Source organism: Ursus maritimus, unplaced genomic scaffold (assembly GCF_017311325.1).
Source record: "Ursus maritimus isolate PB19 unplaced genomic scaffold, ASM1731132v1 scaffold_8, whole genome shotgun sequence".
NCBI lineage: Eukaryota > Metazoa > Chordata > Mammalia > Carnivora > Ursidae > Ursus > Ursus maritimus.
Window position 1 is genome coordinate 57,914,844 of NW_024426996.1, and position 16,301 is coordinate 57,931,144.

The following is a 16,301-nucleotide window of genomic DNA, read 5'->3' on the forward strand; positions in this document are numbered from 1 at the left end:
TCATAACATAACACCCCCATCAAATTAGTGGCAGGGATAGACAATCTGAAGATGAATCATTTAACATGTCCTTAGCCAAACAGCAATGGAGTCTATTTTTACTTTATCTATTCAATTTCCCCCTAACAATGTGAGATTCCTGTACAAGCACAAAGCCATCTGCACTTAATTAATCACACAATCCACCCAAACATTATCGGATCCCAAGAGAAAAAGTACATATATATATATATATATATATATAGTTAAATAGAGTCTTCATGTAATACATTTAAATCAGGGCATATCTAAATGATCTAGAAAAAGGAGCACAGCTCTGCCAACCAGGTAAGTGTCTCATTTCAAGGCAGCAGCACAGACAGCCAGACACAGGCTCCCCATCAATCCTTTTTATCCTCTTGAAACTGATCTTCTCCCTAGAAAACAGTTTACATCGAAGGCCTTGGTATGTACGATGGGAAATTTCTAAAAGAGCTCATCCATTATGAGGCATGGCTCCTCTATCTTCATAAAGAAAAAGAAACACATCACCTTCAGAAAAAAAAAAAAGAAAAAGAAAAAACCCAGTCATTAGTGTTCTGTGTTCTGTGGGCCATACCTCAGCCACCTGTCTCGTCCTGTGACAGCAGGAATGATGTACGCTGAAAAGTGCCCTTCCTTTTCCAGTCAGCAGATAGAAACCCAAAATGGTTATGAATAGAAATAATTACAGTAAAAATCAATAGGATTCAGTTTTATAACTATAGGTGGAGGGGGGGAAGAAGAGGTTATAAATCTCGCTATTGGGCTCCATTTTGCAATCTTTCCTGCCAGTAATCCTTTGGTTTCCAGGTGTTGTCATGCTTACTTGTTGGTCATGTTATTCCTTCAAGGTTCCTTGGTTCCCTGGGATCATTAAGCTACAAATATTGAAAAGAACACTGGCCTGGGAACCTGGTATTCTAGACTAATTTCAACTCTCCCGGGAAGAGTGGGTAGGTCTGAGACAGGGCATTAGACGGATGCTCACTTCAGTATTTATCAGTAAGGAAGTCCTGACTGGCCAGTTCTGTGCGGTAAATCTGAAGCTTACGATGGCTATCCGGTGACATATACATATATATGAAATTAAGTATGACAAACGGAATTGTTGGGCTCTCCTCAAAGGGAAAGGGCTGCTCTCTTATTGCAGAAAGAAGTCATCTGGTGTTGGGGAGTTAACAACAGCCAGTCTCAAACTATGGAAAAAAAACAAACAAACATAAGCTCACTTTGTGAGTTCCAAAGCCTTCCTTCCAGTTGCTATGAGAAGCGGTGATATGGACACTTCAAAACATTAAAAATTTTCCTTTGCAACACGACACATATTAATGAGTACTTACGCTCGCCTAGGCACTGGCATAGATAGGAAGGATACAGCGGTGAACAAAAGAACACACAAAAATTCTTAAGTGCCTTGAACTTACATTCCAATGAGTGAGAGCGAAATAAGCCAAATTTATTTTGTAAGTGTGCCACACACACACACACACACACACACACGATACATCTATACGAACTAGCGTACATGCATACATACACACATACCCCGAGTGGGACCGAAGGAAAGAGGAGAAAAGTGGGGTGTTCGAGACCAGGAGGAAAGTGCTATTTCACATAGGTCAGTGAGGAAGTCCTCCCTGCTCACATGACTAGTGGAAGGAAAAAGGCTGAGCGATGATGTGGGAATTTGGAAGAAACCCCCCAGGAGGCAGAGCTGATTTAAGGATTCCGAGCAGGAAGTGAACCTGGCCTTGTCGCAGGAACAGGGAAGAGGTAAGTGTGACTACATCTGAGTGAGAAGAATGTGGTCACAGGTGTCCTGAGACATGTAAGTCACATCACGCCTGGTCTTGAAGCTTTGGGCTTTAACTTGAAGTGAGATGGGAAGTCGCTGGAGGCTTCTAAACAGAGGAGTAGTTTGAATCATATTTTGCAAGAATTACTCTACGGTTTTAAAAATAGATTGCAGTAGGGGTCAGGGTTAGAAGCAGGGAGACACCCTTTTTGCCATGCAGAAGAGATAGCAGAAAATTAAACAAAACAATGCAATACATGCACGCCCCCATACAAAAACAAAACAATGAAAACTTTCTAACAAAAATCCCCAGCATTCTGAAAAAAATGCAACCGCTGACCAGTTCATTTGCTCATAGTATGAATACTCATACTGAAAGGGAAAAGCCAATGGGGATTTAAAAATGCAAGTTCTTCAACAAATTATATGTCCCTAGTTCTATATTTGCTTTCCATCTTTCCTACATCCATTTTTCTACGCCTACTAGATGAGATTTATAAAACAGATACATGCAGACAAAAGGACAAATTGAAACCCAAATGTTTTTTTAAGTATAATGCAGCCTCTTTTATCTTAGAACACGCTAATAATTAAGCTAAGGCCTAAAAACTCAATTTAAAATATGAAAGCAATATAACTACTCCGTGTACTGAAACATAAAGAAAGGATGTAAAATTATTAAGCACTGTGAGTAAAAGTCTCAGAAACCATATTGCATCGAGCCCTCACAAAATCCTGTAAGACAAATGGACGTGAAAAACCCGAAGCTTCGAGATGTTAGATAACAGAGCAAGTCAAATGCCAGGCTTGGATTCAGGTCCAGGTGTCTAACTCTAGATTCTCTTATATCACAGCTGCCATGGTCTTTCTTGAGGCATGTTTTTCTATAAATTTTCTCAAAATAGAGATTGCACAGCCAAATAACCTACTATCGAAGAATGGGCAGTACTGTCAACAACTTGCCTTGATTTGGCCAGTTTGTGCTCTATTGGTTTGTTCATTGTATTTCTGGCAAAGTGACGCAGGAATAGAGTGCTCCGCTAACTCGTGATGAAGCAGACTGATGAGGTTCTTCTGTATTTAAATGCAAGCCAAAGGCCTTTAATAACAACACTGAAGAGAAATTCCAAAAACGTCCCCTTCCCCAGTTTTTTTTTTCCTGACGAATGCCCTATCCATTAATACCTTTTTTCTCTCCTCTTTACAGAAAAATTCTGATTTAAATTCACAAGTAAAACTTATCGTGAAAGGCAGGTATACATTTCTGTAAAATTTCATGGTTTGGAGAACAAGTATTTTGTCTTCCACTACCTAAATGAAGAGATGAACAAATGTTTCAAAAATAATTCTGAATTCCCCATAGAAATAGGCACTTCCCACTCCCCAAATCTAAGAGAGCTAAAATATATTTCATTCCGAAATTTTACTTTATTTTGTAAAGAACTGCAATATAGATTTAATTTAAAAGAAGCAACATAATTAAAGAGGAAAGTCCCTGCTTACATGTTTTAAAAGGTCAGTGTCAAAACTTGACACAAGAAAATGTGTTTCAAATTGCACCTTTTAAATTTAAATTCCTCTTTAACCGTTCTCTACAAAGTTAGTCACTGCAGGAGAAGAGTACTTCAGGGATTTTAGAACGGAAAATATATCTTAAAGCAAAATATGCTACTAGCAGCATTATACAAAAACTCAAGAGAGAACCTGACTTCACTTGAATTTATTTAAATGTGTACAATATATTTTAAAATACATTTGAAGCCCATTTGGCAAAATTTAACTGGATGTGTTTTTGTGAGTTTACTATAAAGGAAGACAAACAATATAGTAAGAGGATAAACAAAACAACCGATTCATCTACAAAACACTGCAAATCAGTAATTAATAATTAATCAGGACACTCTCCATATGTAATCCAGAGAACTGCTTCGTGATACATTGAATGAACCCATTTGCGTTGTTTTAATACCTTTTCTCAGAGTTCTGTCTGTAGTGAGATCCTGCGTATATTTCCCTGACTTTTTCATTATATTTTACATATACATGCACAGGCATATAACTACATATACAATCTGTACTAACAAATAAAAATGCATGTATATGTTTATAGTCTTCATATAACTTACAAGTTAGGTTTATTCTCTTTATTACTATAGTGCTATTTATTTCATGCTTGTTAATCTGTCTCAAAGCTGTACTCTCTAAGCCCACCTAGTGCAGAGATAGTCTTATGCTATTTTTTACATTCCCATCACGCCAAACATAATATAGGAAAGCAGATGCTAAATTCATGAGTCTTAATTAACACATTTGTTTTAATAAAAATTATGGAAAAAAATAGACTCTAATCTACTCTTTTACCCTTACATTGGGAATTAAATACGAAGAGCTAGTAACTTATTCCAAAGCCTAAAGAATATATTTAGTTAATAAATTTGCATAAAGTTTATATCATATTTTAAGCCTTAGATATCTTTCACAAGGAGATAGGACCCACGTGATTTGTTTCCATATGTCTTTGTACCAGCTATTAGGCACAGTGCAATGAATACGAAACAAGAGTCAACAGAGATTTCTAATATGAAAGGTCTTCCTCATTTAAAAAGAAAATTAAGTAGGTAAAGGAAATAATTTTTGTAGGTTAGGACAAGGTGAAAGTACCACCAACAATGATGTTCAGAGAAGAAAGAGTAAATAAAATTGAGTCCTTGCTGTATTTCACACTGTTTTAAAACAATCCACTGAATAGTGAAACCAACTAAAGGAGATCATTCCTAAGTGCATCAATAATAGAAATTCATATGATGAATGACATCTTTACCGTGGATTTTGTATGAAATTAAATCTTACAGAAAAATTTGGAAATGCATAATGAAAAAATTTTCAAAGTGTATTTAAAATGACATTGGCTTTCTTTTATATATATATATATATGAATGCATTGTATATATATGTATATATATATACATGTATATATATACATGTGTATATATATACATATATATACACATGTATATATATATATGAATGCATTGCATACTTTATATGTATACACCCATATTACCTATATAGATAAAAATATATAGATACACATATATAGGTAAAAAATAAATAGGTAATATATGTAAAATCTATAAGTAATATAGATGTAATACAGATATTTACACATATATGTAAACATTAGCTATATGTAGTATAAGTAAATTTACCTATGTGTAAAAACAGGTAATAAGAAACTGTGGAATTAAAGTACATTTGCTTATCCAAATATGAAAAATAATATATACCAGAGGTTAAAATTTCATGGTAAGTTCAGACATAGATAAATCTAGGTATATGACTGAAAAATTTATCCAATTAAGAAAAAATGTAAGCAAGGTGAAATTTACTTCACTGCTCTGTAAACCTGAGCTGAGTGTCTTTTCTCTACACTGTAGGATGCAGTACTAGTGACATCATACTGTTTCCATTGTGTTTCTGTTTCCCCTACCAAGGCTAGAAACTTCCTGAAGGCAGGGATTGTGCCTTATACAGCCCTACACTCCTTATCTTTAGCATAATGTTTTGCTATATCCATACTTTCTTGAGTGAACAAACGTCATTTACTTAAAGGGAACCAGAAACTGATGGAATTTTTGCAAACTTACTCAATAAGTAACACCCAAAAATAAATAGTTCAACTTTAATAATGCCTTGGTCTGCCTCCATTTTAAAAATTTCAGGGTTGCAAATAAATATGCAAAAAATGAAAAGATGTTTTAAAAACTAGATTTTTCTCCATGTTTAAAAACATCAGTTTCAATAACCAACAGTCCAACTACTTTTTCCTAGGAGGGGCTAGTATCCTCTAGGTTTGAAGATGATGCTATCACCTACCATAAGAATGGCACAGCCTTTTGGCTCTCCTACACGCTCAGTATGACAGATCTGTGAAAGTTCTATTCAGAGTCGCGCTAGAGTATGGGATTCTGATTCAGTTACCTCATCTGAGCTGTGTTAACCACCGGAAGCCCAATATATCTTCATAATGCTTAGAATTATGTTCCCTTCATTTTCTAATTAAAGGCCTGATTATATTTATGACAGTTGGAGAATTTAATATGTGCATGTTTCCTTAGTCGAAACATGAAATTCATCAGCTCACCTACTATTCACTTTTATAATAATAAGAAAAATGTAAGTAGCCTTAATGTTATTCTTTCAAAGTAAATTAGATGAATAATGTTTTCCCTTCATTAAATAAGAGGGGAAAGAAAAGAGAGTACTGAGAATAGGGTTTAGAAAATGAGGGGAGAGCATACCCTTCAAGGAACTGATTAAATCAGGGATAGAATAAAAACAACAGTTCATGCTAGACTGAAATTTTACTTTATGCTCTAAAATTTTGAAAATAGTTTAACAGAATTCACCGGCATGTATCATGATATGACTCACCTGTCAAATTTCGATTTTGAATTTGCCCTAGAACGTTTATTGACTTATTAGTAAACACTTGTACCCAATATACATAAAAATTCATATTCTGACAGAGTGTTCAAGTAATCCTGCGTGAATTTCTGAGGGAAAAGTGATTTCATTATTTTAAATGTAATTTTGAGATGTTATATTGTTGGTAATATTCTCCAAATATATATGGAGAATGATAAAACAAAGAGTGATAAACTCATAGGTACCAATGAATAAAGACTTTAGGACTTGAAGACAGTCTTGAAGCCATACTACTACCCACACTCCTCCCAAACAGATGTCACGGACCAGAAAATTGAGAATTTTACAATGGGAGACATTTAAACAGTTGTATTTGTTTAGACCATCTAGTTATAAAGCTTTAATTCTCAGGAATCTTAAAGATTAAGAAGCAAGTGTCTTAGTCCCCATTCTTGCTATAGGCACATATCATCTCTTATATAACTTGTCCTTTTCATGTACTTGCCTCTGTCCACTGAACTAAAAACTTTAATTAGGGGATGTGATTTGTGCACCTCTGAATTATTTCACTCTACTCTTTCGCACGTCTGGGCCTTGGCTTTGCCTAATCTTTCGCCTGTCCTCTACCTAGTGAAATGGTATTATTATTTCAAGGCCCACTACAGGTGCTCTAAATCTTTTCCTGAGTCCCTTCTGGCTTCCAGTTGCCTCCAGAGAGAGCCACAGTGTGACTTTCATGGACCCGAGGCTTTTCTGTCTTTGAGGAACACTTTCATCATTGGAAAATCTTACAAAATATATATTATGACTCTGTTGATATAAAGATGAATATGTTAATATTGCATATTAAAACATTTTATTTGACCTAAAAGGTCCTTGTTTTTCTTCTACCGTACAGACCAGAGCTACATACTGAAGAACAATGAAAAAGAGAATCCGCATTCCAGGCACGTACAAAGGCAAAGAGGTGTGAGATGGCCTCACGAAATCAGAAAAGGTGCTAGAACATTTGAGCCAGGGGCACAGCACGCCTTATATATAATGTAAACCAGACCCACCCACTCTGCCTCTGTGGAGAGGGTCACTGGGGTTCAAAGGCAGGAAAGCAAGCAGGAGAACTGGCTTCTCCCTACGGGTCCACACCAAAGCCCCCGTGCAGCAGGAGGTGTGAGGTTAGTGAATATTCACAAACCTCCAAGGGACCAAAGCTCAGAATAAAGCAGAGCTGGAGCAATTCTACACCTTCTTCCTCCTCAGCGAGAAGATATTTCAGGCTAGATGGACGTTAAAGATTGTCCTATTTCAGAAGCCTTCTCTAAGGGACTGACTTTTACAAAACAGTTCACATTTTTCATTTCTTTAATTCTTCATTTCAGCACTAAAGACTAGCAGAGAGGTCATTTCCGGGCAGCGCGGGACGCAGCGGCCAGCGGTTTGTAGGGTGACCACTGCGTCACGTACCTCGCCCGTGTGTCTTCCATCTGTGAGGAAGACACACTGCAGTGGGAGGAAACACGAGAATGCGAAAGGCTAGTATCAGGAAAGGATGGAAGAGCAGGCACAGAGCCTGATCGACAGAACCGCTGAATTTCAACAAGAAAAGATCGCTCCTACTCCTGCAGGGGCAATGATCCTGCCCCCCCCCCCCAAGTCTCCTGAGTCCTCCTCGCCCTGGTATGATGCCAGCACCCTCCGTGGGGGGCCCTCCCATGATGCCAATGATGTGCCCTCCTCCTCCTGGGATGATGCTGTGGGACCAGCTCCTGGAATGAGGCTGCCTATGGGAGGCCACATGTCAGTGATGCTGAGGACCCCAGTGATGAGACCTCCCACCTTCCCATGAGGGTGCCCACCTGGCCAGAAGTGACTCAACCAGACAGATAAAGAGAGATGGGAACCTCTTTGTATCCATTTTTTTAATAAAGATTTTATTTATTTATTTGAGAGAGACAGAGAGAGAACAAAAGAAAGCACAAGCTGGGGGAGGGGCAGAGGGAGAGGGAAAAGCAGACTCCTTGCTGAGCAAGGAGTCCCACTGGGGACGCAATCCCAGGACCCTGGGATCATGACCTGAGCTGAAGGCAGATGCTTAACAGAATGAGCCACCCAGTCGTCCCTATATCATTTTATATAACATGTTCTACTTCCCCAGGAGATCATGGTGCTATGACCTTGGGTGTTTTCTAACAGGACAAGGAAGTCTTGCTCCCCCTTCCTATCAAAGAGAACAGTTTTTGCAGGGGAGTTAGTAGAACCAAAAAAAAAAAGGCAATTTTCATTTGTACTGTGAAATGTGAAGATAAAACAGTCAATTGTTTCAGTTTAAAGTTTTTTTCAAAGTTTAAGAAAATCAAAACTAGCAGAGAGGTTCTTCCCACTTGACCACTGCAAAAATGAAGTCTTGGAGAAGTGCGGGGTTGTGCTCCAGGTCAGAGTTTGAAATTAGCAGGATCAGAACTAGCACTTCCCCTTCCCCCTTTTAGTGCAGAGCCCTGGGTGTTCAAGGTCCATGAGTTCTATAGTGGAAAACACAGAGAATTCGGGGCGGGAGGGAGGCTGATACTGGTACCCAAATTATTAATTTTTGAACATTCCTTTTGTATCTTAATTTGTTTAGATAATTCCTTTAATTTTCCATTTTGTTGAGTATATGTAGCTACATCATTAATCCAATTTGATTTTTTAAAAGGTTAGAGGCTTAATAGGGAATGAGAAAAGAAATGATAAACTCTGTTTTTCCAGATACATTTGTAAGCTTTCCAATAGTGAGTCAAATATGAATATTTCATAATTGCATATTTTCTTTTTGGGGACCAATAACCATTTAATATAGAAACCATTAATAGAATTACCAGATGGGTGCTTTATTTGCTTTTAAATCGGTTACAAATAGTAGCAATTAGTCATTGATGAAGACCTCTAAGTTGAGAGGTTTTTCATAATTCAGCATTATGATAATTTTTGGTATCATCTGCAAAACAATAAATATAAAAACGTTCATAAAAAGCAACATATGTCTTGACAATTTTCTAATTATCTGTGTGTAAAACACTCAATTTCTTCTGCACAGACGGAACTTTTCACATGACACATTTGTACTCCAAAGCCTACAAAAGATTACTAGAAATTAGTGAGCCCATATTTCTACAATTTGTTTTTATCTGCTTCTACCCAGTTAGAGTCCGGAGTTATGTTTGTTTTTCCCACAAAAAGAGGTAACTGCTTATATGAAAAACAGGGGGAGGATGGGTGTTGAACTGAAAGCTTGAATTTAGTCAGAAATAGCATTAAAAACTAGACTCCACACTTTTCAGTGAAAATAAGAGGGGAAGGATGCCAGATGGAAACTGGCCAACTGGTGTTCTTTTAGGAATTGTGCCTAAGTTATCCTGAAGGGGAAAAAATAAGAAGAAAGAGGGGGAGACTCCAACAGGATGCCCTGAAAAAGTTTTCTGCTTTCCTTGTCAATAAAGAAGCAGAAAACAATTATTCAAACATCTTAACCCGTCTGAAAAAAAACCCTACCGAATATTTTATTTTATTTTTTTTTTAAGATTTTATTTATTTATTCGACAGAGATAGAGACAGCCAGTGAGAGAGGGAACACAAGCAGGGGGAGTGGGAGAGGAAGAAGCAGGCTCCCAGCAGAAGAGCCTGATGTGGGGCTGGATCCCAGAACGCTGGGATCAGGCCCTGAGCTGAAGGCAGACGCCCAACGACTGAGCCACCCAGGCTCCCCCCTATTGAATATTTTAGACCAGGAAATAACAATTTAAAGTGACTTTTTGTGATATTTGGAATCTATCAATTATACTCTCTCTCTCTCCAATCAATGATTGATAATTGCATTTAACCCCTTCTCAATATGTTTGCTTCTGTTGTCAGTATTGGCATCTCTTCTATCCATACCACAGCCTTTGTACATGTTTGCAGCTCACTCATCTTCTGCAGACACCAACACAGAGATGCGCCTCGGTGCCTGCCCCCTCTCCCTCCCACACCAGCTGAGAAAAGCAACCGCCCATGTCACTATAGGCTCCCCTGAGAGCCCACTGCCACTGCACATGTTTTCGTCCTTTTGGAAAAAAAGGAACCTGGGTTGAGACCTTTCTTGCTTGCAAGTCTCCAAAATTTTAGGCTCTAATCAGGCGTCTCACATTGGAATTTACAAAATATTCAAGATCAGAAATCTCTCCATTGGCATTTTGAAAACATGCCAGGAATCACTAAATTTCCTTTTTTTACAAATCGATGAAGACTGTGACAATATGTGCTGGGTTAGGTCTAAGAATGCAATACTGAGTCAGAACGCTTTGCTTCATCGGATTTTTAAAGAAGCAACCAGAATCCAGATATATAGTATTTGAGCTTTCGGATTACATTTCGAAAGCCTAATTTCCCATTCAAAGGCTTTGACAGGGAAAATCTTATGGCCTGAGTGACAGAAAAAAGGGTCCAAGTGGTTTTGCTGACAGTGGAAGAGCTGAGGTCTCTGAGGCACACTGGTTCCCAACCAGGGCATGTGTGCAGAACACTTTGGAAGATTGGATTTTATTCTCCTTGCAATGAAAATCCACTGGAGAATTTTAAATAGTGGAAAGATATATTTGCATTGACACTTCAGAAGGATCACTCCATAGGAGACTGTACTGTGGCCGGTTCAGTACAATCAGAGACACAGCAGATGTGGGTGGCTTGAGCTCCAGTTTAGAAGATGAGGTGGTGGTGAAAAGTGATGAGGCTTGATATAGATTTTTGAAGTAAAGGTAAGAGAAAGTACTGGTGGATTGGGGTGGCATGAAAGGGGGAAAAGAGCAAAGGATGATCTCTTTTTTTTTTTTTAACCCTGAACAAATTGAGTGGGTATCAGTATTATTTACTCAGAAAGGTTTATGAAGAGAACAAATCAAGGTATTTGAGGGAAAAAGCAATGGTTCTGCCTTTGATCTGTTGTGTTTGTGATAACATTAATACTAGCATTGGTTGAGCACTTATTCCAAGCCAAGTACATTTCCAAACACACACACACACACACACACACACACACACACACACACACAAACACATATATATTTAACTTATATTGTTTACTTATTTAATTCTTCCAAGGTCTCTAGGAAGTAGTTCTTATTCTTCTCATTTTAGACATAAGAAAACAAAAGTATGGAGAGCCTTGCTCTAGTCTGCCAAGCAGAATGTGGTGCCAGAAGCTACCGTATAACCACTGTGTACTCCTGCCTATACCAATGGAAAAGCCAGGTAGGTGGCTGTGCTGAGTATGGATCCCAGGGGGAAGTTGGAGATGGTGACATATGTAAACAAAATCCTGGAGTGCTGCATGATTTAGACATCTAGTCGAAGCAGCGTGGGACACTAGGAAGACGTAGTCAGCAATGGAAGAGGACAACCAAGTAAATACGGTGATACGAAGTAATCAAGGGAGAGGGAGCGAACAACGGTCCAAATGCCAAGACTTAGACAGGAAGACAGAATTGACCACGACCACTGGATTCCACATTAGGAATTCTGATGACCCTGACAGAGCCACGTCAGTGGAATGGAGAGGACTGAAGACCCATATGGTGGATTTAAAAAACTTTTCTATGTGCGTAAGTGGGGATTGACCACATGGGCAACACTCTGACAAGTTTGGGTGAAGGAGATCAGAAACACAAGGCTGCAGCTGGAGGTGGAAGCTAAGTCAAGATGTGAGTATGTGTGTGTGGTTATTTGGGTTCTTTGTGTTTAAGATAGGTTATAACCACATGTTTAAATGAAAATTAGCATGACCTCGTAGAGAAGAAGAAAGTCATCTACTAGAACATCTCTTAGGGTAAATGCAAATTAAGTGTCCGCGAATGGGAATTGCTTGCAATGAGTTTTAAGTTTTATTCACATAGATTTTACCACATATCAGAACACTATTGAATACAGTAATCATTTTCCTATCTCAGAGCAAAAAAAAGGAAGAAGGGCATTCCCTTTGGACTTCCTCTCCTATTCTGAGACATTGTTCTATTATCTTAGTTCAACAAGTCCTGTATCTACAAAACCCCAACAATCAAACTGTCTAACTCTCTCTAAAGCTTGTCATCTACAAGTATTTCATCAATTCACTTGATTAATTTGGCAACTGGCTTGTTTTTTTCCCCCTCCTTCTATCACTTGTCACTATGCTAGGTAATTTGGTTGAGTCACTCATCTATTTAGCCTCAAAATTCTTTCCCCCCGATATTCTAGTAACAATCACTTCTGCTCAGCTTTGACAATCCACACCCATAGATACAAAATGGACTGCATCTCAACAAAAGCTGTTCTACTGTATATGCATAATTGTGAAATTCTCTCCTCTAATCCCGGATCCCACTTGCTCAGGCCCACAAAAGCTTTTCTTAGGCTTCAAAAGCTGATGCCCTCCACTGCTTTGCCTCTCCATTTGCTAGCAGTCTCCAATTCTTCCTGGTTTGACTGCCCCTGACACCATACTTTCATGGGTGCAACTGATTCTTCCCTTCTTTGACCTCCTCTCACAGCTGCCTTGCCAATCCCATTACCAAATCATACCACCATCTGTTTGCTCTCCTCCTCCTCCTGGACTGCCAAGAGTTACTGAGAAAATTGAATAACCACGCTGATTGACTCTGCTACAAATTTATAATTTCCAATGTCAGCTGAACTCTCAGCACTTAGCAGCCCTGTTACTCACTCCTACTTGGCTCTTCTCCCCATTCCACAGAGCAGCTGTTCCCACCACACCCTCCTCAGATGCTCCCCTCAACCTCAACACACTATTTCACCTCCTACTGATGAGAAGATTGTGGCTTCCCTCCTCTACTCCAAATTTACCTGCATCTTCACTCACTGGAACTTCATTTTGCAGCTCTGAAGAACCCTCATTATTTTATCCATTTGACCTTTTGATTTCACTCCTTCCTGCCTCTGACAGGACCTTATTTCATCAGTGGGCTTTCTCTTTTCTGTTCAACCTATAAACCTCTTTCTTTCAACCTATAAATCTACCTAAATTTCCCTATTTTGTAAAAAAGATCTTTCCTCATTTCTTTCACTACCGAACTGATGTTTCCTTTTCTCTCCTGAAAAATTCTTGGCAAAATACCTTGCATTCAATTGTTCTGCTTACTTACAACTGCCTCCATGAAACCTGATGTACTCTTACCTGGCCACCATGCTGATGAATCTATTAGAAATGCTACATAAAGGAGTCTTTTCTCACTCTTCAATTTTATTGTTCTGAATGCTGGGAGTTTAGCTTTAATATCAATTCACTCACTGACTAACTGCTTAAAATTGGGCAAAGTATTTAACTTCTCTAAGATTTAGCTCCTTCACATTTAAATTGGGAATGCATGGGTCAGTTTTAAGGACAGTCAGGTTCCCTTTGAACAAATTGCCTTTCACCTACTGAATTCCATCTGGTAAGACTGTTATTCAAAGTGTGTTGCCTTCCCTTAACCAAAAGGTTGATATGTCACCCCAAAAGGACATTTGGGCATTCCCTCTCTGGAGTCTGAAAAGTAAGCACAGTGATGAAATACATTAACATAATTGGCTTTAAGTCATTCCAGGAGTAGTATCCGAAAGAGAGAGTTTATCAATTCCTACAAACCCCTGAATATACTTCCATCCTCTGGAGCTGGAATAAACTTTTCTTTTTCCTGAGCATATTCCTTTATCCTCCACTAATTCCTTGAGAGCTCCAGCTCATTGTCCCCAAAACTATCTTTGTTTTAAATATTAAGTTATAAATTTGGTTTTTACTGCTTGAAAACAAATTGTGTTATCAGTACTAAATGAGCTAATCTGTGTAATATTTTTAGTGTAAAATCCAGTGCCTAATAACAGGTAAGTCCATTTTTACTATTATTATAACTTTTGATATTGCTATTATTAGTATGTCTACTCCACTCTTACTGAAAATCTGTCCATCTTTGCTTTTCGTCACACAATTTCTCCAGATTCCACATTTACTTGGGTTCTCCTTTATGTTATCCTTACCATGGCTTATCAAGATTGGCCCTCTGCCTCCTTCTGTTTTCACTCTGTATTCTCCAGGGAACACATCTACTTGTATGGAGTCACCTGTCACTAAATGTACATGAATTCTTTAATTCTTGCCCTTCCCAATCTTACTCTCCTACATTTCAAATTTCACTTTTTCCCCCAAATTCTACCTTTTAATGAAAATGTTCAAAATTAAAATCTGAACCAAGCTTCTTTCTCATTCCTGTTTTCTCTCTCCTTTTTTCTCCAACCTCCAATCAAGTACCAAATATTTTACATCCTTCTGTCCATACACATCTTGATCTGTCTCCACAGCATGCGTCAGAATCACATGATGAGGCTTTATCAGACTGCACTAGTCCCCTGACCAGTCTCCTTTTCTCTAGCACTTTTACTATAAACTGTCCTCCCTTCCACTGATTGAGCCATCATTCTAAAACACTTATTGTATTATACCCTTGCTCGAAAACTTTCAGTGACTTTTGAATACTTACAGTATAAACCCAAATAGCTAGACATAAAATTCAAGGCTCTTCTTGAGCTGAATCAATTTGCTCTTTCCAGTTCATATTGAGTCACCATCCCATGTTTCCTACACTCTAACCACACTGGGTTATGTGACTTTTACCCAATACACAAAGAATGTTGATGTTTTCATTACTTTGCTCATGATATCTTCTCCAGCTGAAATGTCTTTCTTCTCTGTTTGGTGCAAGTGAACTATTAACTCTTACAGGGTTCAACAAAAAAGTTTCTTGTCTCATGAAACATTTCCCAAATGTCTTCACCTTCCCTCTTTAACTTTGTCGTCCGATAGCATTTATAACACATCTGACTCTCTCGGTTTGTTGAAAGCATTGATAGTATCTTTCCCATATTTACATTCCTACCCTCAAGCACACTTTCTGGGCTAAAGAATGTATTCAATAATTATTATCAAGTAATTGTTTCCCTCTGGTGATCTTCAGAATAGAAAAATACATTCTGAAATATATATAAATGCATATTTAAATATATATTTGAATATATGGAAGGTGTATGTGAAGGAAATATATATTTCAAAACATTTTATCTAGATAGATATCTAGATAGATAGATAATATGTGTGCTTCCAAAATATCTAACACTTTTATACCTTTATGCTCCATTGGTTAACCCTTTAGCTGGTCAGTACATGAGTGAACACAGACATTAGTATTCCTGATATATAATATTGATGATATCAATAAAGGTTATATTCTGAATTTGCAAACCAAGCATTGAGAAAATCCTAAACTACAACCAGTGATAAGATATTCTGGCAATATGTTATGTCAGAGATTGTACCCTTTCATACTGATATTAGCTAGAAAATTTTAAATTGTCACACCATGGGTAATAGCACCATGAAAGGCATGATGACATTCCTTCTGAAACCTATCAAAAACAGTAAAAATTTCAAACAAAAATACAATCTCTTGTAAAAAATTATATGATAAAGTATACTGAATAAGATTTATACAGGATTTTACATAAATTTCATGATAAAGCATAAAAGAGGTATTTTGAAAATTGTGTATTACGAATGTGGATATTTATATATAGAATCGTGGGTGAAACACTTTGCATACACATGGTATGTGCAACATCTGCATTATAGGAATATTAAGAATGGCTTCAGCAACACAGACTAACTTTACAAGACATTTTTCTTGAAAGATTTAACAATATAAGTACCACACATTAATCATTATTCATAGACTGGGGGTTCTAAATTCTTGAAACCCTAGATAACCCCCGGCAGGCTATGGGCCCTTTCAGCTCTACCAGAAAGAATCTGACTTTCCGTGATTGCAAGTCAAAGATCAGACAGAAGACATCCAGGAAGAAAGCATGTAGTCTAATAGAATATCTTTTAATTGGAATTAAAGGTGAAAAAAGAGAGAGAGAGGGAGAAAGAGTAACTCCACAGCCTGTGCCCTTCAATACTGATGATCCTTAAAATTTCACTGTCATGGAACTGCCAGAACTGTCTTACTACAAATGAAATTCTATG

General features: G+C 37.8%; 1 protein-coding gene and 1 pseudogene across 1 annotated transcript in view; one reads left to right on the forward strand and one right to left on the reverse strand.

Moving 5' to 3' along the window:
• LOC103658442 overlaps positions 1-8,128 on the forward strand; it is a 39,253-nt pseudogene extending 31,125 nt beyond the window's left edge.
• The window catches only part of PCDH7 (protocadherin 7), a 403,732-nt gene that overhangs the window by 314,353 nt on the left and 73,078 nt on the right, over positions 1-16,301 (reverse strand). The window lies entirely within an intron of this gene.